The sequence below is a fragment of the Balaenoptera borealis genome (genome assembly GCF_965194805.1).
Source record: "Balaenoptera borealis genome assembly, chromosome: 3".
NCBI lineage: Eukaryota > Metazoa > Chordata > Mammalia > Artiodactyla > Balaenopteridae > Balaenoptera > Balaenoptera borealis.
The window spans coordinates 12,553,771-12,578,763 of NC_138866.1; the positions used below are offsets into that span (position 1 = coordinate 12,553,771).

The following is a 24,993-nucleotide window of genomic DNA, read 5'->3' on the forward strand; positions in this document are numbered from 1 at the left end:
ACTTCAACATTTTTAGTAGGACCCATACATTTAAACCTCTTAATAAAGTGGCTGCTGTCCTACTCATAGAAAATATTCAAATTTGCCCTCAAACTGAAATCAATTTTAACAAGTACTAATCACTCATTTGTGCATCCAGCACTAGTTTGGTATCTGCAGGGAAAACTGAAGAAGTCAGTCACAGTCATTGCCTTCGAGGAGTTTCTTAGTTCATTTTTATGAATAAATTTTAGTTCATTCCATATTCTAAACAGGGCTGTTCTCATGCATAATTTTTTTTTTTGTTACACACGTCATTCCAGGTAAAAGATATAAGCATCACTGGAACACCTTTAAAACCATAGAGGAAGCGGGATCAGGGACCCGCCGCGCGCGACCACATCTCTCCGCTGGTAACTCTCCGCCCCGCGCTTGGTGACCATGGCTGTGCTGGCGGCCCTTCTGCGCGGTGGCGCCCGCGGGTGCAATCCCCTGCTTCGGAGGCGGATGCAGGAAATAAGATATGTGGAACGAAGTTATGATCAAAACCCACTTTGAATGAAGTGGTCATAGTAAGTGCTACAAGAACACCCATTGGGTCCTTTCTAGGCAGACTTTCCTCTCTGCCAGCCACCGAGCTTGGTTCCATTGCAATTCAGGGAGCCATTGAAAAGGTAGGGTTTCCAGAAGAAGCAGTGAAAGAAGCATACATGGCTAATGTCCTACAAAGAGGTGGAGAACAAGCCCCTACAAGGCAAGCAGTACTGGGTGCAGGCTTACTTATTTCTACTCCATGTACCACTGTAAACTAAAGTTTGTGCCTCAGGAATGAAAGCCATCATGATGGCCTCTCAGAATCTTATGTGTGGACATCAGGATGTGATGGTGGCAGGTGGGATGGAGAGCATGTCCAATGTTCCCTACGTAATGAACAGAGGAGCAACGCCATATGGTGGGGTAAAGCTTGAAGATTTGATTGTAAAAGATGGGCTAACTGATGTCTACAGTAAAATTCATATGGGCAACTGTGCTGAAAATACTGCAAAGAAGCTGAATATTGCACGAGATGAACAGGATACTTATGCTGTTAACTCCTATACCAGAAGTAAAGCAGCCTGAGAAGCTGGAAAATTTGGAAGTGAAGTTGTTCCTGTCACAATTACAGTAAAAGGTAAACCAGATGTAGTGGTGAAAGAAGATGAAGAATGTAAACATGTTGACTTTAGCAAAGTTCCAAAGCTGAAGACGGTTTTCCAAAAAGAAAATGGTACAGTAACAGCTCCCAATGCCGGCACACTGAATGATGGAGCAGCTGCTATGCTTCTGATGACTGCAGATGCAACCAAGAGACTCAATGTTAAACCACTGGCAAGAATAGCAGCATTTGCTGATGCTGCTGTAGAACCTATTGATTTTCCAATTGCACCTGCATATGCTGTACCTAAGGTTCTTAAAGATGCAGAATTGAAAAAAAGGTATTACAATGTGGGAAATAAAGGAAGCCTTTAGTGTAGTCGTACTAGCAAACATTAAAATGCTAGAGATTGATCCCCCCAAAGTGAATATCAATGGAGGAACTATTTCTCTTGGACATCCAGTTGGGATGTGTGGAGCCAGGATTGTCGTCCATGTGGCTCATGCCTTGAAGCAAGGAGAATATGGTCTTGCCAGCATTTGCAGCGGAGGAGGAGGTGCTTCTGCCATGCTGATCCGAAAGCTGTAGACAACTTCTGTTGTGTAAGGCAACAACCCTATGTAGCCAGAAAGGCCTGCTGTAATCAGGGTGACCGATTACCCTGGGTCAGCTTGTATGAAAATAATCTGTTTCACTTTTTATTATTTTCAACTCTTTTAAAAAAATAAGGTAAAAAGATCAAATCCCAAAACCTGTTGAGATTACAAAATAATTTTTTCTTCTACTTTACAGTTTTTATAATCTTGAACACATTTTTGTTATAAAGCTATACTGCTTAAAATACCATTGTGCAATATTAGTGACTTATAAGTAGCTAGAAGCTTCCATTTTAGAGAATAAATCTTAATTTACATTTTTTAAAAAACCATAGGGAACATAGATAAGTACTTAGTATTTAGAGACACTTAAATTTTTAGCATAATGGTAAAACTTTAGGGTCATAGCAGTAATGACATTAAGGCCCTTTGTTTTTATTAATTTATTTATTATTTATTTATTATTTATTTTTGACTGTGTTGGGTCTTCGTTTCTGTGCCAGGGCTTCCTCTAGTTGCGGCAAGCGGGGGCCACTCTTCATCGCGATGCGCGGGCTTCTCACTATCGCGGCCTCTCTTGTTGCGGAGCACAGGCTCCAGACGCGCAGGCTCAGTAGTTGTGGCTCACGGGCCTAGTTGCTCCGTGGCATGTGGGATCTTCCCAGACCAGGGCTCGAACCCGTGTCCCCTGCATTGGCAGGCAGATTCTCAACCACTGCGCCACCAGGGAAGCCCAAGGCCCTTTGTTTTGATGATAGCTGACCTTATCCAGTTTGTGGCAAGCAGCAATCTCCTTTCTAGACTGGCAAAATATTTTTCCCCCTCTTCAATTCAGGACCTAGTGAATACACTAGTGTATTTAGTGGAAAGCTAGTGATCCTCAGGATCTCAGTATTTATAATGAGGGAAGCCTCCTCTCTGGCCTTGGAGAGGTTGCTAGTTAATTATGCTGACTAGTCTCTTGGGCATGTTGAAGAAAAGGTTTATTTTTCTAATGGAAAAGTTCTTTTCTGGCAGAGGAAAAATTATGACCAGTCTTTCTGCCTTGTAGACTTGCAATTTGACCTCACTTGAACTCTTCTTGCATTCCTTGATTGCTAACACACTGTTGAGTCTGGCTAGCTAATATTTTTTTCTGGATTTTCGCAACTATAAATGTAAGTGAAATGAACCCATTATTTTCTTTTCTGGTACTATCTGTATCTAGTTTTGGCATAAAAGCAGTTCAGTCATAAAATGAGTTTGGCAGTTTTCCCTCTTTTATGGAAGTGTTCATTTAAGGTATGGATTATCTGTTCCATTAAGATTTTATAAGCTCACCAATAAAATCTCGATGGTAGGCCTCACTAGGCTTCACTCTTCTTTCTACTTTACACAACTTCCTGGATTGATTTATTTTTAATTTTACTAAGTACTATTTTTTTAATCCCCATTTTCTACTTCAGTGCCTTCTAGGAACCTTTCTTCTCTTGATCCCCTAGATTACTGCTTTCTTCTTCACCTATCAGTTTGGTCATTTATTCCCATTATATTGACTTTCTTGATTTGATATTATTCACTTATTTGACAAATATTTATTGAGTGTCAGGCACTGTTCTGGACACTCACTAATCTGTATAGACCTTTATAAGGACTCGAATAGTTCTTTTTCCCTCAGTGACGGTAGTGACATTTTGTCCCTTGGTTGAGCCCCTGTTTTATATTAGAACAGATATGTTTATTTGTAGTACTTCTGTCTTTAATTTTATTTTTATTCCATACTAAAAATACTTCTCTTTTTCCCTAATACAGTAATATCTATTTCAGGGTTGAAGTGCTCATTTTCTTTCATTTTGGAGTTTAGAAATAGCATATACATCATGAAGCAACAAAACTTTGGGATTCTGATAGTTTTAATTTTGTAAAATAATTTTCCTTTTGTTTTCTTTCCTAACTTGAGAGCGTTGATAACTACTTATTCACACATATCCATTCATTCGTTTAGTGATTCTTAATTTGTTCATTTAGCATGTTCTGTGTACCAGGCCACTGTTGGCTGTTAGGGCTATAAAGATGCTGGAAGCGTGTTCTCTTCCCTTATAGAACCTGGAATCTACTGTGAGGGAAAAACATATAAGTTTAACCAAAATATTCAGATATGATGCCATCATAAGGAAATTGAATAAGTTAAAAGGAAAGGAGGATTTCGAGTCAATAAAATTAGCCAAGAGTTTAGGTAAGGGAAAGGCCTTGTCCTATGTATACTTACCAGGGAATGGTGTGCATATGAGCTGAGTCTTGAATGTGAAGAAGGAAGGGTATTGACACACGAGAAGAGTAAGTTATTGTCATTGTTTTTGCTTTCTCTCTATGGTATTTTTTTCGAGATTATGGTTAGATTTTGAATAATGTTTGGGCACTGTTAACCTTCCTAGAAATAAAAAGACAAATGGAGTTAGAAGCCCTCCCATTCATAGCAATGCTGACCATCATCATGGCTCTCTAGGTCACTTTTTATCAAAATATGTCCTTTCCCCACCCACTTTATACAGAACAAAAGAGTAATATGTGAAATCTGATTTATTTACTTTTACTATTGTCTATAAACAGGTGCTATTAAGATTATAAACCCTTTTATGATGTGTCCTTTGTTAAAGAAAACCAGTAGGAAAAAAAAAAAAGAAACAAAACCAATAGGAACCCTCCTACACTGTTGGTGGGAATGTAAATTGGTGCAGCCACTATGGAGAACAGTATGGAGATTCCTTAAAAAACTAAAAATACAGCTACCATATGATCCTGCAATCCCACTCCTGGGCATATATCTGGAGAAAACCATAATTTGAAAAGGTACACGCAGCCCAGTGTTCATTGCAGAACTACTTACAATAGGCAAGAAGACATGGAAGCAACCTAAATGTCCATCAACAAATGAATGGATAAAAAAGTTGTGGTATGTATATATACCATGGAATATTACTCAGCCATAAAAGAGAATGAAATAATGCCATTTGCAGCAACATGGATGGACCTAGAGATTATCATATTAAGTGAAGTAAGTGAGACAGAGACAGACAAATATCATATGATATCACCTATTTGTGGAATCTAAAAAAAATTATACAAATGACAATTTGGGATCCACCCAAAAAAAATTAGTTTCAGAAGGATACTGTCTGGTTTCCAAAGATTTTTTAATGTGAGAAAATCAGAAGAAAAGAAAAAATAGAGTAACTCTCTGAATGTATGCTTAATCCAAGGTTAAAATCAGAGGATCTATAACAATGGACGATCAGTCAATCCTTTAGAGAAATGCCTCTTATTTTTATAAGAATTGGGCAGCAGGCTGATGGCACCCTTGCTCAAAGGCCCTGGAATGGAGCTATGTTAGGCCAATGATTACACAGTGAGAGAATCCTCATTGGTCCAACTATCTCTAACATGTGCCTACATAGAAAGTCAACCCCTGTCCCCCACCAGACCCTGAGAGGTGAGCTAAGCCAGTGCTTGTGTGCTGGGCAAGAGTTCCCTCAGAAAATAATATTTAACCTATGAGCAAATTTTTAAAATTTGTTTTGAGGAGTATAATTAAATAATCTTTCCATAACATGAGAAATCAACTATACTTCAATAAAATAAATTTTAAAAAAATAATCTCTCAAATGCTGAAGGAAATGATAATTGTTTTAAAAGTTTATTTAGTTCTAAAGGAGCAACAGGGAACAGAACACTTTGGATATAAGGTGTTTAACTTGTCAGACTTTTTTTCAGAGTGAAAGACAGTGTGGCAAAGGAGAGTGATCTGGACTTTGCCATTTGAGGAAATAATCATTTGGAGTTACTGAAGTGCTGAGATGTACAGGATCTTAACATTAAAATGTAACAAGAAATTGGTAAAGATCGAAAACATAATACCTAGTGTTAATGAGAACGGCTGTCTGAGTCTAACTTGGTAGAATCTTACAGGAAGGTAAGTTGGCAATATATTCATACTGTTTGTCTCAGCAGTTCCACTTCAATGAATTTATCCTAATGAAACAACATTAACTAAACACTAAGAATTAGGTAGAAGCAGGGGTGATATTCAACCACTGGTAGTATAGGATCGCCAGTTAGCATGAACATCTATTAAATCAGAAGAGTTGCTGCTTGTAAACATCCACTTTTCTTATACCAATGCCTATGAGCCAAATGTCAGCCTCTATTAGAGGGTGTTCACTGCAGGATTGTTTATAATAGTAATCAGTTAGAAACCACTTAAATGTACAATAGGAAATTGGTTAGATTTGCTTTGATATGTCCATATGGTAGAATGCAACAAAGTCAGGTTTTTAAGGAAAAAATCACATCATAAACTCATTTAATACAGAGTTAAGGAAATAAAAAAATTATAAAATACTACATACTATAGACTCAAATATGCAATACAATCCAACTTTTATTTAAGACATAAAAATTGAGAATATAGACCACAAAATTAATAGTGGTTATACTCTGGGTAAGAGGATACTAGCTGTTTCTACTTTTTATGTTTTATAAATTTTATAATGAGCTTGTATTAATTTTATAAAAGACAAATATATTTAACCATATTATGAAAAGATACTTTTCATATTTTGTGTTTTTCTTAAGTAATCAGCCTTTGTTTGGAGACAAGTCTGTTGCTCCCAACTAGTGGATAGTAATTCATGTTATAAGCGTGCATTGACCACATTTCAGGTATCCATTTCCCTAATGATAAAACCTAGATTTCCTCCAACTTCCCCAACCATAAACACCACCATAAGAAGCACCCCAGTACGTGCCATCCTAAGGGCATGAGTGGAGATATCCATCACATATAGCCCTTGAAGTGGATTTGCTGGGTCAAAGAGAATTCACATTCTTAATGTCAGTAAGGACCTCCAGATGATTATTTTTAGAATGACCTTACCAGTTTATACTTTTGTCAAAACTGCAAGAGTTCCCATATACCCCATCTTCTCCAACACTTAATAGCAGACATCTTTTTTATTTTTGCCATTCTGATGGGTGTAACATGGTGTCTATAGTTTTAAAATATATCTCCCTGATTACTAGTAAGTTTGAGAATCTCTTCATATACTCGTTAGCTGTTCAGGCTTCCCTCTCTATTTATTGCCTGTTCATATACTTTGCCCAATTTTCTGTTGAGTATCATTATCTTTTTCTCAGTGATTTGCTTGAGCCCCTTAAATATTGAGTGTTTCACTGTTTTGATCATAATCAACAGTAAGAAGTATATGTTACATCACAACCAACACACATTATATATAATATATAATACATTAATATATTAATATATAAGATGTATATTTATAATCTTATAAGTATACGTATATATTTATGTACATACATACATATATGCATATATGAGTATACATGTTATATATCAATATATTATTAATTAGAGTATATATTGATTATATCAGTAATATATAATTATATAAGTGTCTATTAAGTCTATATAATTAAATATATGATTAATTATTAATATGTATTAATGTACTATATACGTAAATATATATTCCCAACAAATACACACTATTGTATATATGTACATTTTTAATTTTACATGATGTAAACAAAAGGCTGATGAGTATTTTCTCCTAATACTTGTTATGCACTCTGATATTTTCTATTCTTTCCTACTTTATTTTTTTAAATTATGCTTGCAATTCTCTCAGTTGAATTTATCACTCAGTAATGGTCTACAAATCATAATCTAAAATCAATTGTCCTTGATATAATCCCTGGTTAGTTATAGATTTGCAAACATCTCCTGGTTTGTCATGTCTCTGTTAATTTTGCCAAATGGGTACATTGTTTATCAGAAATTTTTAATTTTGATGCAGTCAAATTTATTCATTATTTGAGCCTTGGTTAGGAAATTTCCCCACACTTTTAGTTCACATGGATATTCTCCTACATTTTCTTCAATTAGATTTTTAAATTTACCTTTTGAATTTAGGACTTCAGTCTGAGACCCACCCTTTTTATTTAATATAAGTTAAAGATTCAACTTTATTTTCTTTACTATTCTCCATGGAGTGAGCTAATTTGCCCACTACCATCGAATAAAAAATTTTTTTTTGCCATTCTTTGGTGGTACCTTATTTATCATATATCAAATTTACACATAACAGAGATTGATTTCTGTTTCTTGGTCCATTTGATTTTGCCCTACTACTCTATTGTCTGTTCACTTTTAGTGTGATTTATATCAAAGACAGAAGTCAGTCAAGTAAGGAGATAGGTTGTTTTCAGGCAATAGGGGGAGCATCGAAGATCCAAAGATCAGAATGTCTCCGCAGGGTGATTCTGCCTTAGACTTTTATGGTGAGGAGTAAACAAGTTGCAGAAGGGGTGATTTATACTTGGGGTTGTTTTTCCAGCAGAAGTCTCAGTCAATTATGTGAAGAGGAAATGGTTTTCTCTGTGGTTAGCTAGTTTCAGAGGACAAATAATTTTAATCTTAGGAAATCAATCATGAGACAGAGAATGGGAAATTGGAGGGTCAGTATCTGGCCTCATCAGATTCAGGCAAAAGGGGAAAGGTCTGTATTTGGCCTGGTCAGTGCCCCCTCTTGCTCCATACAAACATCATCTGTCTTAGAACAATCTCAGTAATTTCCATGGGTTTTGGTCGAGGCTAAGTGAAATTGTCCATGGAGTCAGTAGTTTCTTGTTGGCACTCCCCTTGGAGCACTAGCTTAATCATCTGTTGAGCTCTGATGGTGGTCTGAAGCTGAGAAAGTGTTCTGGAGAAAAAACACTTAATTAGGATACTTATAAAAGAAAGCAGAAAATCGATCATTAGAGGCTATGATAAGGAGTAAAACCAAGACCCAAGGCCAGCGAGAACCAGTCTAGTGGATTCCAGGAAATTGGTGTGGAGATCCTTCAAGGATGGGGTCAGGATTGTGGAGGCAATGCAGTGAATTTTTTGGTTAGCATCTCACATGTTCTTGCTTATGATGTAGAGGTCAGAGAGGTTTGTGGGAGCAAACGTGAAACAATTGGGGACCCTGCATGTCCGTAGATAAATGAGGAATAGAGAAGGAAATGGTAAGGAGGCCAGAAATGGGAAGGAACAGGGAAGACATGGCTCAGGAAGTTCTGAAACTAATGGACAATAGAAAAATTACAGAATGATGAGAAGGATACAAAGGAGGAACATGGAGAGCACTGGATAGGGGAATCCCAGGCAATTGTGTTCCAGCATTGTGGGTGGAAGCTGACCCCATTGTGGTGCCATCTGCTTGTTCCAAAATTCATGAGAAAGCAGTTTGTCTCATGTCATCATCTGCTTCTGGGAGCTCTCAAGGACCCTCAGTTTAAGGTCTGCTGCTAGGGTGAATTTTCCTAACTTCAAAATAAGACTTGTATTGTTAAAATATTAAAACATGAAAGGTTGTATTCCTTATAGTTTTGCAGCAGTACAACTGGTTAGGAAGACAGTATAAGGTTCCTTCCACCTGGGTTCAAGATTGGTCTTTTGATGGTATTTTTTTCCAGAAGACCAGGTCTTCAACATGAAGATCATGTAAGGGCTGAGGTGGGAGGTCTGGGGGAAAGGTACACTTGAACTATCAGTAATAAATATGAGTGTATTGAATAAGACCTTGGCAGTATTTAAGAATACCAGTCTGGATCATATTTGAACCTCCTATGGTCCAACAAGAGTAAGGAATCTTCATGGGCCTGCCAGTAATTATTTCATAAAGGGATACTCAATGTTGAGAGGAAAGTGAGAATCAAAGTATTATCAGGGTTAATGGCAAGACTTCGGGTCAAGTTAGGTTGAGTTCCTCAGCATTTGACTAACTTGAGTGTTCCGTTGGCTCATTCTTTTTTCTTTTGCAGATTAAGGATGGTAAGGACACTGCCGTTTTTGTGGGAGTTGAACTACTCAGCAATGTGGTGAGTTCCTCTGTCACTAGAGAGGAACAGAGGGATTCCCCAGGTGGGAAAAATTCTAGCAGCAATTTCGCTCAAGCTGTGGCAGTAGCCTATTTGCAGGACAAAGCTTCCAAGCATTATTTTTAGAATGCAGACTATGGTTAGAACATATTTGTACCCATGAGACCATGGGAGTTTGACAAAATCCATTTGCCAGTAGAGAAAGGGGCCTGAGGGAGCTGGCTGGCATCCTTGCCCCACCTTTACCTTTTAACAGGATTGTGTTTCTGGCAGATGGGACAAATTGAGATTACCTGTTCAGTATGAGAGCTGAAGCATCCCCACCAATATTTGCCGAGGAGACTTTTAAGATTTCCTCTATCATGATAGGTAACTTATGGAAGCTCTGGACCAATTTGGTAACACTCACAAATAGAAGGAAAGCTCCTGAGCATCTGGAGCTAGAATGAGGTTAAAGTGCCCAAAAGGCCAATGGCTACCACTGAAATAAGACCCGAATCAGAGGATTAATTAACACCTGAGATTTATTTAACCAATAGGAATAGATAACATAATTCCAATGTTATTTGAACATTTACACACTGTAGGGAAAAGGTGGGAAATCTCAGATCTTTTTATAAAGCTTACATAACTTTAGTAACAAAAATGAGCAAATGCACTTTTGAAAGTTGATGCAAAATTTCAAATAAAATATTAGTAAATAGAATCCAGTAGTATAATAAATGAATAGTACAACATGACCAAGTCGTATCTTCCAGGAATGCAGGGATAATTCAGTATCAGGAAGCTAATCAATATATTTCATTACAGATGCATCAACAAGTTAAAAAGAGAAAAATTAAATAATTATATCATTTCATCCTTAAAAAGCATTTGATAAAATTTGGCAGCTCTTCCTTTTAAAAAATAGGAATGACTCGTTATGAAAAATCAATAGCAAATAATGTCTTTAAATGGCAAAACACTAAAGCCACAAGATGAAAATCAGAAACATGAACAAACATTTGTGGAACAAAGGTACTCAAAGTCCCTCCATGGACCCCCTTCTAGAATGTAAACACCATGTGTCCAGGGACTTTTGTTTTATTCCCCAGAGTACTCTCAGACCCTAGGACACTGCTTGATTCTCAGCAAACATTCACTGGGTTTTCAAAACCATCAGGAACAAAACAGGACTACATGCTACTACCATAATACTCAACGTTGTTTTGGAAGTTACAGCAAGAAGAGTAGGGTGAAGAAATAAAATAACTGGTTTAACACTGGAAAAGCAGAGATAAAAACCATCTATTTGCTGATGATATTATATTATACCAAGGAAGCCTAAAAGATTCTAATAAGAAAATGCATTAGTGTTAATAAATTTCATAAGGTGGCCTATAAGTACTAAAGTCAATAACATTTCTCTATTTTAATAATAATTTCCTAGGAAAAGAAATGGAATTTTTCCATTCATAATAGCAGCAACATCTGTCAAGTACTTGGAAATAAATTTAACAAGACTGGGATCTACATGAAGGAAACTAAAACCTCTTTGAGAGCCATCAAATAATGTTTGAACAAATGGAAAGAGGCATCATGTTCTTGACTGGGAAAACGTAATTTTAAAATGTCAAGGATTGGTTCAAGATGGTGGAGTAGAAGGACGTGCGCTCACTCCCTCTTGCGAGAGCACTGGAATCACAACTAACTGCTGAACAATCATCGAAAGGAAGACACTGGAACTCACCAAAAAAGATACCCCACATCCAAAGACAAAGGAGAAGCTGCAGTGAGACAGTAGGAGGGGCGCAATCACAATAAAATCAAATCCCATAACTGCTGGGTGGGTGACTCACAAACTGGAGAACAATTATACCACAGACATCCACCCACTGGAGTGAAGGTTCTGAGCCCCACATCAGGCTTCCCAACCTGGGGGGTCTGACAACAGGAGGAGGAATTCCCAGAGAATCAGACTTTGAAGGCTAGTGGAATTTGATTGCTATTCGACAGGACTGGGAGAAACAGAGATTCCACTATTAAAGGGCACATACAAAGTAGTGTGTGCATCAGGACCCAGGGGGAAGGAGCAGTGACCCCATAGGAGACTGAACCAGACCTACCTGCTAGTGTTAGAGGGTCTCCTGCAGAGTCGGGGGGAGGGGTGGCTGTGGCTCACCATGGGGACAAAGACACTGGCAGCAGAAGTTCTGGGAAGTACTCCTTAGCTTGAGCCCTCCAGAGTCCACCATTAGCCCCACCAAAGAGCCTATAGGCTCCAGTGCTGGGTTGCCTCAGGCCAAACAACCAATGGAGAGGGAATTCAGCCCCACCCATTAGCAGACAAGCGGATTAAAGTTCTACTGAGCTCTGCCCACCAGAGCAACACCGAGCTCTACCCACCACCAGTCCCTCCCATCAGGAAGCATGCACAAGCCTCTTAGATAGCCTCATCCAACAGAGGGCAGACAGCAGAAGCAAGAAGAACTACAATCCTGCAGCCTGTGGAACGAAAACCACATTCACAGACAGATAGACAAAATGAAAAGGCAGAGAACTATGTACCAGATGAAGGAACAAGATAAAACCCCAGAAAAACAACTGAATGAAGTGGAGATAGGCAGCCTTCCAGAAAAAGAATTCAGAATAATGATAGTGAAGATGATACAGGACCTCGGAAAAAGGATGGAGACAAAGATCAAGAAGAAGCAAGAAATGTTTAACAAAGACGTAGAAGAATTACAGAACAAACAAACAGAGATGAGCAATACAATAACTGAAATGGAAAATACACTAGAAGGAATCAATAGCAGAATAACTGAGGCAGAAGAACGGATAAGTGACCTGGAAGACAGAATGGTGGAATTCACTGCCATGGAACAGAATAAAGAAAAAAGAATGAAAATAAATGAAGACAGCCTAAGAGTCCTCTGGGACATCATTAACCACAACAATATTTGCATTATAGGGGTCCCAGAAGGAGAAGAGAGAGGGAAAGGACCCGAGAAAATATTTGAAGAGATTATAGTTGAAAACTTCCCTAACATGGGAAAGGAAATAGCCACCCAAGTCCAGGAAGCGCAGAGAGTCCCAAGCAGGATAAATCCAAGGAGAAACACGCTGAGATACATAGAAATCTCAGCATGTTTGTTTAATTAATTTGACAAAAATTAAAGACAAAGAAAAATTATTAAAAGCAACAAGGGAAAAATGACAAATAACATACAAGGGAACTCCCATAAGGTTAACAGCTGATTTCTCAGCAGAAATTCTACAAGCCAGAAGGGGGTGGCATGATATATTTAAAGTGATGAAAGGGAAGAAGCTACAACCAAGACTACCTGGCAAGGATCTCATTCAGATTTGATGGAAAAATCAAAAGCTTTACAGACAAGCAAAAGCTAAGAGAATTCAGCACCACCAAACCAGCTCTACAACAAATGCTAAAGGAACTTCTCTAACTGGGAAACACAAGAGAAGAAAAGGACCTACAAAAACAAACACAAAACAATTAAGAAAATGGTCATAGGAACATACATATCGATAATTGCCTTAAACGTGAATGGATTAAATGCTCCAACCAAAAGACACAGGCTTGCTGAATGGATACAAAAACAAGACCCACATATATGCTGTCTACAAGAGACCCACTTCAGACCTAGGGACACATACAGACTGAAAGTGAGGGGATGGAAAAAGATATTCCATGCAAATGGAAATCAAAAGAAAGCTGGAGTAGCAATACTCATATCAGATAAAATAGACTTTAAAATAAAGAATGTTACAAGAGACAAGGAAGGACACTACATAATGATCAAGGGATCAATCCAAGAAGATATAACAATTATAAATATATATGCACCCAACATAGGAGCACCTCAATACATAAGGCAACTGCTAACAGCTCTAAAAGAGGAAATCGACAGTAACACAATAATAGTGGGGGACTTTAACACCTCGCTTACACCAATGGACAGATCATCCAGACAGAAAATTAATAAGGAAACACAAGCTTTAAATGACACAATAGACCAGATAGATTTAATTGATATTTATAGGACATTCCATCCAAAAACAGCAGATTACACTTTCTTCTCAAATGCACATGAAACATTCTCCAGGATAGATCACATCTTGGGTCACAAATCAAGCCTCGGTAAATTTAAGAAAACTGAAATAATATCAAGCATCTTTTTCGACCACAGCACTATGAGATTAGAAATAAATTACAGGGGAAAAAACGTAAAATATACAAACACATGGAGGCTAAACAATACATTACTAAATAGCCAAGAGATCACTGAAGAAATCAAACAGAAAATCAAAAAATACCTCGAGACACATGACAACGAAAACACAATGATCCAAAACCTATGGGATGCAGCAAAAGAAGTTCTAAGAGGGAAGTTTATAGCAATACAATCCTACCTCAAGAAACAAGAAAAATCTCAAATAAACAATCTAACCTTACACCTAAAGGAACTAGAGAAAGAAGAACAAACAAAACCCAAAGTTAGTAGAAGGAAAGTAATCATAAAGATCAGAGCCAAAATAAAGGAAATAGAAACAAAGAAAACAGTAGCAAAGATCAATAAAACTAAAACCTGGTTCTTTGAGAAGATAAACTAAATTGATAAACCTTTAGCCAGACTCATCAAGAAAAAGAGGGAGAGGACTCAAATCAATAAAATTAGAAATGAAAAAGGAGAAGTTACAATGGACACCACAGAAATACAAAGCATCCTAAGAGACTACTACAAGCAACTCTATGCCAATAAAATGGACAACCTGGAAGAAATGGACAAATTCTTAGAAAGGTATAACCTTCCAAGACTGAACCAGGAAGAAACAGAAAATATGAACAGACCAATCACAAGTAATGAAATTGAAACTGTGATTAAAAATCTTCCAACAAACAAAAGTCCAGGACCAGATGGCTTCACAGGTGAATCCTGTCAAAAATTTAGAGAGGAGCTAACACCCATCCTTCTCAAACTCTTCCAAAAAATTGCAGAGGAAGGAACACTCCTAAATTTATTCTACGAGGCCACCATCACCTTGTTACCAAAACCAGACAAAGATACTACAAAAAAAGAAAATTACAGACCAATATCACTGATGAATATAGATGCAAAAATCCTCAACAAAATACTAGCAAACAGAATCCAACAACACATTAAAAAGATCATACACCATGATCAGGTGGGGTTTATCCCAGGGATGCAAAGATTCTTAAATGTATGCAAATCAATCAATGTGATACACCATATTAACAAATTGAAGAATAAAAACCATATGATCATCTCAATAGATGCAGAAAAAGCTTTTGACAAAATTCAACACACATTTATGATAAAAACTCTCCAGAAATTGGGCATAGAGGGAACCTACCTCAAAATAATAAACCCATATATGACAAACGCACAGCAAACCTCATTCTCAATGGTGAAAAACTGAAACCATTTCCTCTAACATCAGGAACAAGACAAGGATGTCCACTCTTGCCACTATTATTCAACATAGTTTTGGAAGTCCTATACATAGTAATCAGAGAAGAAAAAGAAATGAAGGGAATACAAATTGGAAAACAAGAAGTAAAACTGTCACTGTTTGCAGATGACTTGATACTATATATAGAGAATCCTAAAGATGCCACCAGAATACTACTAGAGCTAATCAATGAATTTGGTAAAGTTGCAGGATACAAAATTGATGCACAGAAATCTCTTGCATTCCTATACACTAACAACAAAAGATCAGAAAGAGAAATTAAGGAAACAATCCCATTCACCATTGCAACAAAAAGAAGAAAATACCTAGGAATAAACCTACCTATGAAGGTAAAAGACCTGTACTCAGAAAACTATAAGACACTGATGAAAGAAATCAAAGATGACACAAACAGATGGAGAGATATACCATGTTCTTAGATTGGAAGAATCAATATTGTGAAAATGACTATACAACCAAAGCAATCTACAGATTCAATGCAATCCCTATCAAATTACCAATGGCATTTTTTACAGAACTAGAACAAAAAGTCTTAAAATTTGTATGGAGACACAAAAGACTCCTAATAGCCAAAGCAGTCTCGAGGGAAAAAAGCAGAGCTGGAGGAATCAGACTCCCTGACTTCAGACTATACTACAAAGCTACAGTAATCAAGACAATATGGTACTGGCAAGAAAAAAAGAAATATGGATCAATGGAACAGGATAGAAAGCCCAGAGATAAACCCACACACCTATGGTCAACTAATCTATGACAAAGGAGGCAAGGATATACAATGGAGAAAAGACAGTCTCTTCAATAAATGGTGCTGGGAAAACTGGACAGCTACTTGTGAAAGAATGAAATTAGAACACTCCCTCACACCATACACAAAAATAAACTCAAAATGGATTAAAGACCTAAATGTAAGACCGGACACTATAAAACTCTTAGAGGAAAACGTAGGAAGAACACTTTTTAACATAAATCACAGCAAGATCTTTTTTGACCCACCCCCTAGAATAATGGAAGTAAAAACAAAAGTAAACAAATGGGACGTAATGAAACTTAAAAGTTTTTGCACAGCAAAGGAAACTATAAACAAGATGAAAAGACAACCCTCAGAATGAGAGAAAATATTTGCAAAAGAATCAATGGACAAAGGATTAATCTCCAAAATATATAAACAGCCCATGCAGCTCAATATTAAAAAAACAAAGAACCCAATCCAAAAATGGGCAGAAGACTTAAATAGACAGTTCTCCAAAGAAGACATACAAATGGCCAAGAGCCACATGAAAAGCTGCTTAACATCACTAATTATTAGAGAAATGCAAATCCAAAGTACAATGAGGTATCACCTCACACTGGTCAGAATGGCCACCATCAGAAAATCTACAAGCAATAAATGCTGGAGAGGATGTGGAGAAAAGGGAACCCTCTTGCACTGTTGGTGGGAATGTAAATTGATACAGCCACTATGGAGAACAGTATGGAGGTTCCTTAAAAAACTAAAAATACAAGTACCATATGACCCAGCAATCCCATTACTGGGCATATACCCAGAGAAAACCATAATTCAAAAGGACACATGCACCCCAATGTTCACTGCAGCACTATTTACAATAGCCAGGTCATGGAAGCAACGTAAATGTCCGTCAACAGACGAATGGATAAAGAAAATGTGGTACATATATACAATGGAATATTACTCAGCCATAAAAAGGAACAAAATTGGGTAATTTGTAGAGCTGTGGATGGACCTAGAGAGTGTCATACAGAGTGAAGTAAGTCAGAAAGAGAAAAACAAATATTGCATATTAACATATATATGTGGAATCTAGAAAAATGTTATGGATGACCCAGCTTGCAAGGCAGAAATAGAGACACAGATGTAGAGAGCAAACATATGGACACCTAGGGTGGAAAGCGAGGGGGTGGGGATGAACTGAGAGATTGGGATTGACATATATATATATACTAGTATGTATAAAATACATAGCTAATAAGAACCTGCTGTATGAAAATAAAATTAAATTAAATTTTAAAAAAAAAAGAAGAAGAAGAAAAAGAAATTCTGCCTTTGGATAGCAGCTTCAGACTGTGCAGGAGAGCCCCCAGCCTACCCTTCCTGATGGCCTGCCCTATATATTAGTGCCCTTATAAGAAGAGACACATCCCTTATATGAGAGAGAGAGAGAAAGAGTACTTACTTTCTCTTTCTCAGGAAAAGTGCTCTCACCAGAACTTGACCCTGCTGGCACTCTGATCTGGACTTCCCAGCCTCCAGAACTGTGAATAATTAAAGTTTGTTGTTTAAGAAAAAAAAAAAAAGGGAAAGTTGAACATTTTGACTATATTAAAGTTAAAATCATGTTTAGGAAAAATACCATAATCAAAGTCTAATAATTTGGAAAAATATTTTTAAATTAGAAAACAAATTTAAGATCTCTGATATATAAGGAACTCTTACATTTCAACAAGAAGGGATTAGACAGAACAGTGGAAAATTAGGTTGTCCTCAGATAAGCAAATCCAAATGAAAACAAACAAAAAACCCAGTGGTAGTCAAGGAAATACAAACTAAAATGATAATGAGTTAGATTACTCTCTTACTAGCATCCTGGCAAAAATAAAAAAGACATATAACATCTCTTCCTTATAGGGACGTGTGTTAAGAGTACTCTCATATGCTGCTGATAGAAATGTCAGCTGTTAGAGACCTTTTGGAAAATAATCTGACAACAGCCAGCAGTCCCTTTCCTGATGACCTAGCTGATAGAAATTAAGGAATATATGTCCTATGAACTTTATTGCAGCTTTATTTGTTCTAGCAAAGTGAATGTTTATCAAGAAGGAAATAGATACACCCCCCCCAACTATGGAATATGGAATATGACACAGCTATTGTAAAGATTGGGTTAGAGACACACTGGTTGACTTGGATGAATTTCCATGAGATATTGTTGAGTAAGAAAAGCAAGATGGAGATAGGAATGTTTAATATTCTAGTTTTGATTTGTTTAAGATTCTAGTTTTGTAAAACAATATATGTTTATGTGCATGTCGGTTTTTTAATATGATTAAATAAGCATAAGGAAAAGAAGGAATGATGTCAATTAAGTTACCAACATAAATTACTCTGGGGGAGGGGTGAAAATAGAGGAGTATGTAATAGGGGAGAGGAAGGAGGATGAGAAGGGGAAGGAACCAAAAAGCTAAAGGAAAAACTGCATTTTAAAAAAAGTACATATGTATTTCTGTAAAATTATGTGTGTGCTTGTAAGTTTACATACAGCCAATCCCCAATGTTTGCAGATTCTGTATTTTTTAATTTGCCTCTTTACTAAAATTTATTTGTAACCACAAACCACTACTTAGAACACTTTCAGGTCATTCAGACACACAAATGCTCAGACTGGGGAAAATGTTTGAGTCACCGAATGTGCACCTTCCCAGCTAGGTCAGAACAAGGTGACCCTCTGCCTTCTGTGTCAGCTCTCAAAATGTCAACAAATGTCCTTTTCACAATCTATTTAGTGCCATGGTTTTCACATTTTTGTGCTTTTTGTGGGTGATTTTGCTGTTTAAAATGGCCCTAAGCAGAAGTGCTGTCTTTTGTGTTCCTAAGTGCAAGGCTGTGATTACCTTACGGAGAAAATATGTGTTAGGTAAGCTTCCTACAGGCATGAGTGACAGCCTTTTTTTTAATAAAAAAATTTTTTTTATTTTGGCTGTGCTGGGTCTTAGTTGCAGCGCACGGGATCTTTGTTGTGGCATGCGGACTTCTTAGTTGCAGCATGCAGGATCTAGTTCCCTGACCAGGGATTGAAACCGGGCCCACTGCATTGGGAGTGTGGAGTCTTAGCCACTGCACCACCAGGGAAGTCCCCTGAGAGACAGTGTTGTTGGCTGTGAGATCAGTGTTAGTGAGTCAACACTATATATTAAATAAAGTGTCTTTAAACAGAAATACACAAAAAGCAAGGTCATGTATTGATCAGTCAACAAAAATGTTGTGACCAGAGGCTCACAGAAACCCATCCCTGTGTTTCCCCTAGAAGCAGTGGTTCAATATTCACTAATTCAGAGTTCGTGGCAACTTTATAGAACTTAACTACCAGACATAACAAGAACCAACTGTATTTAGCATACATTTTTAAAAAGATGAGGTGAAACTAACACAACATTGTAAATCAACTACACTGCAATTAAAAAAAAAAGATGAGGTGAGTGAGAAATTATCTTGCTGAAATACTAGAGCATTATTAATAGCTACATTTATCGATTCACAGTCATTTTATTAAATCTACTGATTAGTTCTGATAGTTTGCTAATTTATTTGGATTTTATACCCTACGATGATGTCACATTTTAGCTTCATCATTTCCAACAGCTGCTTCTTGGTATTTTTTTCATGCCTTCATATATTACCAATACTTTTTAAAAATAGGGGGAAATGGTGAAAATGAGCCTCCTTGTAATATTTCTGAATTGAAAAAGAATACCTGGAGCACAGGTCACAAAATCTACTGCCCTATAAGGCCAGGCATGTCGTTTAACCCAGTCAAGTGTCCTGGAAGCGCCCCCTTGTGGAGGCTGCACTATAGTATTGCGATTTTCAGTGTTTGCAACTACGGTAATTCAAAATTTTTGAATACAGTGTGTGGGACAGATATAGTAGTAGGGCTACCAGTTTATGGCCTCTGCTCTAGAATTTTGCCACTGAGTATAATGTTGACTTTTTAAAAACATAGTTAGTTTTTCATTATCTTGCCAGGGTAACGTTAATAGTTGTTCTTCGTCACAGCAGTGGCTGCCGACGTGTTGTATGTACCATTTATTCAAGTGTTAGTTGGAAATCTGAATGTGCTTGAAATAAAAATCAAAACTTATTGGGATGATACACACAGCTACACAGTGGAAATAATAGCTTCTAGTAAATACTATCAGGCAACATGCCTGCTTGGTTCACAGTTCAATATGTTAAAAAAAATTATTATTAATCACTTTAGAAAGAAAAAATAGCCTTGGTAAAGTTTTTATTAGTTTGGTTTAATTCTTAGTTTCAGTTAAATTTTCCAATGTCTTTAGCAAAAGAAAGACAAATTAGATAGATATATAGATGATAGATAATAGATAAATTAACTAATGAAAGAATTAAGGAACTTCAAAAGTGATATAAATCACATAACCTAGGGAAATTTTTCTTCTTTTTAAGTCTGTTGAATGTTTGGAACTTAATTTTCTTGCAGTTATACTAAACACACACACACAAACTTTCAAAAACTGTTCTGCTGGCTCATCTATATAAAATGTAGTTATCTGTCTCCTCCGCAGCAAGGCACTTACTGATCTGCTCAGAACAGTCAGAAACTTAAGGACCTACAGGAGCCAGGCATCAATAAGGAAGCAGGAAAAGTAAAACTTGATGGGCACGGTACACATAGTAGCTGACTGGAGCTGGGGTGTCCTCTCCAAAGCTAGTTTCTACTGTGTATCACCAACCCATTGTTGTCCTGTGGGAATGTAAGCAATGTGGTCAGATTTCCCAGTCCCTCAAGAGAAGTCAGAAATCAAGATTTTTATGTAAGTTTTCCCAATTTTTAAACTATTCAGGCAAACTTAATAGGTCAGTGAACTGGATTTGACCCTCAGATTAGCAGTTTGCAACCTCTAATCAGAGGACAAAAATTTCTCCTGGTAAGGGACCTAAGAGGTTAAGCATGCAGAAATCAGAAGCATGTTGATTACTAGAACGTTAACTGATACTAGTGGTCCAATGCTATGAAATCTCTTTTCCTTTAGAACCATATAGTCCCAATTTCAAATGTCTTTTAAAAATGCAGCTCTCTGCCAAGCAATCTCACATGTAGTTTATCAAATGAGCCAACATTCATTTAGTGCTTGTTATATTATTTAATGTTTTAAAATTCAAGAAGTGAATGCCATTATGAATTTTCAAAAAGCTGACTCCCTAATTCCAAAAGAGAACGCTGAACTTCCTGGGTCAGGAAGGGGCGGAGGGGTGACCACTCTAATGAGAACCATCGCCACCTTCTGGCTCAGATGGGAAATGCAACAGAAAACACTACAGGGAGCCCCTTTGGTGCCAAAGCACTCAAGGACTGAAGGCTTTTTGAAATGACTATAAAATTGGAATTTTAGTATGTATACATTTTGACTAACTGTGTACATAAAATGTTCTTAGGTTCATATGTAGGGGACTTACTGTATGTGTATCCTTAGAACTCTATCCCTACTGTGGAAAAGAGGAAACTCTATAATCCATGTCCCACATGGTTCTAATGTTAGTTTGGTAAACACCCAAAAGAAGCAAGAAGAAAACATAAAGGATAGATGCTTGCAGTCTGTAAAACGGGAGGGTACTCAATGTATTCTGAATGCATATCCGGTTCTCCCTAGAGCAATCACTGCTAACATTTCAGAGTTAATATGCCCAGTTTCCATGCAGCCTTAGATATTTTTGTATGGAAGACAAACACACATGTAACCACTCTCTTTTTTAGGTAACTGGATGTGAGAGGAGGATCTGACTGTCATGATTTAAGTAAGAGACACTAAGGGAAGGTGGAAGAATGAAAAAAGTATAAGGAATAACTTGGACACTCCAAATTTGACCTGGAGCAATATTCAAATTTATTTCTTAGCAACTATTATTCATCTTAACAAGATTTTATCACAATAGCTATATTTAATTTTGTTTTGCATCATAGCACCTGTAGTGGGCTCAGTGGTGGCCCTTAAAAAGATAATCCATGTCTTAATCCCTGGAACCTGTGAATGTGACCTTATGTCGGGGGGGGAAAAAAAGCCTTTGCAGATGTAATTAAGTTAAGGATTTAGGGATGGGGAGATTATCCTAGATTACGTGAATGAGCCCTAATGCCATCACAAGTGTCTTTATAAGAGAAAGGCAGAGGGAGATTTGATAGACACACAGAAGACTCAGAAGAGGAGGAAGCCATATGACCATGAGGGAGATTGGACTGAGGCGGCCACAAGCCAGGGACACCTGCAGCCACTAGAAGCTAGAAAAGGTGAGGGACAGGTTCTCTCCGGTAGAGCCTCTGGAGGGAGCACCACCCTGCTGACACCTTGATTCCAGACTTCTGGCCTCCAGAACTGTAAGAGATGAGTTTCTGTGGTTCTAAGCCACACAGTTTATGGTAATTTGTTCTTAGCAGCTCTAGGAAACTAATACATTACCTTAGTTACACTACTTTCTGATGTGTTTCTAGAACTTCAACTGTTTTTAAATTTTCTGGTCTTCCATTGTTGCTTATATTTATTTGTTCTACTAATAGAAACTTAAAAGAGCACTCAAGAGAGGACGATTATATTTTGGACTCAAAGATGTTTTAATCTATGATGAGAAATCATAATGCTTCCTGATCTTATCAAATGAAGTTTTAATTGTGGATTTTTTTTCTTCAGATCCCATTCTTTAACTTTAGAACTTTGTAGCTATTAAGAACTTTATATAACTGATAAAAGAAGATACCATATGTCATCCTGTCATTGAAGGCTAATTTATATGGTGAAAACAACAAAAAGTGTGGGTAAAACATTTTTAAAGATCTTCATAGCATGAAAACATATAATACAGTAAGAAATTATGAGGCCAAAATTGAAGAGAAACATTTATCCAGGACAGAAGGACAGAATCAAGCCCAGGACATTAGCAGGGAGTCTAATAAGACAGGCCGAACCAGAAGTACAACAGCCCTCACAGAATTATGGCCAGTTTTCAAATCACCTGTCTTGACAAGGCTTAAACTTGCTTTAAAGTGATTCTGAATTAGTAGTAACCCAGGAATCTGGCAGAGGCAAATGCAACTCTTCTCTGAAGTAAAGCACCTCAATTCTTGGCCTTAACTTATTTCTACAAATCATTTTTCAAATACAATGTCCAAACTGTCGCCAAAGAATAACAAGAACCCTCCCCCGACAAATCAGACTCTATAAGCAAAAGGAAGCAGAAATAACAAACCAAACCAGACCCACAGCGTCTTCAGGCATTGGATTTAACAGGTACATACTATAAAACAGCTGTGCAAAATAAGTTTAAATAAATGAGAAACAAGTGTGACGATATAGCTAGGAAAAGAAAGGGTTAGTTAACTGGATCATAGGTTGTTATAACTAAGCAATCCAGTTAGAAAGAAAATAATGTCAGACTAGATTAGAAAGACAAAAAGAAAATACAGAAGATATGGTAGACTTTGAAGAAGCAGTATGAAAATCTAAAATACAATCAGATGGAGTCCCCCAAGGGAAGGATAAGAGGGCAGAGGGCAATACTTGAAGAAAGGATGGTTGATGTTGTCAAGCAAATGATGAAAAACAGGAGTTCTGACTCAAGAAGCTCAACACATCCCAAGCAATACAAATAAAAGTGAAATAAATAGCGAAACTAAAGAAAACCGAAAAATAAAGCGTTAAAAAGCGGCCAGAGAAAATGAAATATATTATCCTCAAAAAGGCAACCATTAGTAGCAATCAGAAATTATCTGATTTCTTCAGCAGAACAACAAAAGGCAGAAGACAATGGAAAAATATCTTTAATATATTTAAAAGAAAATAACCATCAACCTAGAATTCTACAGCAACCAAAAATATCTATCAGGGATCAGGAAAAAAAACTTTTTTCAGACAAAAACTAAGAGAGTTTGCCAAGAGCACAGTCTCACTATAGGAAATTATAAAAAGGTGCCTTTTAGGCAAAAAGAAAATGATCCCAGATGGAAAGTCCAAGTTGGGAGAAAAAATAAAGGGTAAAAAGCTAACACATAGATGGGTAACTCCAAATGTATTAAATAATAAAAAGAATGTCTTGTAGGGTTGTGAATAGATATACTATGCAAACGTTAACAGTAAGAAAGCTGGCATGCTGTATTAATATCAGATGAAATTGACTTTAAGGCAAGAATCAATACTAAATTAATGACAGTCACTTTACAGTAATAAAAGGTCAATTAACCAGGAAGCTATAGCCAGTTAAAATGCGTAAGCCCTTAATAAGATGACCTCAAAAAAAGTGAAAGCTCAGAAATAGAGGAATCCACCAGCATAATGGGAGATTTTTAAGTCTCAGTAATTAAAAGAACAGCAGACAAAAATCTGTAAGAATATATGATTTGAATGGCAAAATGAGCAAAGTTGACCTAATGGTCATATATAAAATACTGACCATAACTACTACCATATTACAAATACTTCTAAAGCACATACAGATAAGTTATGAAAATTGACCATATTCTGGCTATAAAGCAGTCTCAGCAAATTTAAAAGGATTGTAATTACTCAGACTCTGTTCCCTCACCACACTGCAGTTAAATTAGAAATCAATTACAAAACAACAACATAAAAGTTAATCCCTGTGTGGGAGTCAAAAAAGAAATCATAAAAGAAATCATAGTGATCTTATAAGATGTTTTTAACACAGTGATAATGAAAATACTTCATATCAAACCTGGTTGGGGATGCAGCTAAAGCAGTATTTAGAGGAAAACATTTCATCTTAAAAGTGTATACTGGCCTTTGAAAAGGACAAAGTCTGCAAATAAATTAGATAAGCATTCATCTCTTGAAGTTAGAGAGAGAACAACAATGTAAACTCAAATAAAATAGAAGGAATGAAAAAACTAAAAAGTAACCAGAAATAAATAAGCCGGGAAGTAAGCATGCAGTAAACAGAAAAAAAAAAAAAAAAAGCACACAGGAAAAACTCTGCTATCTTGGAGGATGCAAACTTAGGTGGTAAAACTATAAACATAAGCCAGAAGGTTAGTACCATAAAAAGTCAGAACAGAGGTTACTTTTAGGGGAAGGAGTAATTTTGAATGGGATGAGGCGGGCAGAGGGCTT

General features: G+C 36.9%; 1 pseudogene across 1 annotated transcript; it reads left to right on the forward strand.

Moving 5' to 3' along the window:
• Window positions 1-351: 351 nt before the first annotated feature.
• LOC309625258 (acetyl-CoA acetyltransferase, mitochondrial pseudogene) lies at window positions 352-2,447 on the forward strand (annotated as a pseudogene). Its single transcript has one exon. The product of its transcript is annotated as an acetyl-CoA acetyltransferase, mitochondrial pseudogene (transcript).
• Window positions 2,448-24,993: the final 22,546 nt, after the last annotated feature.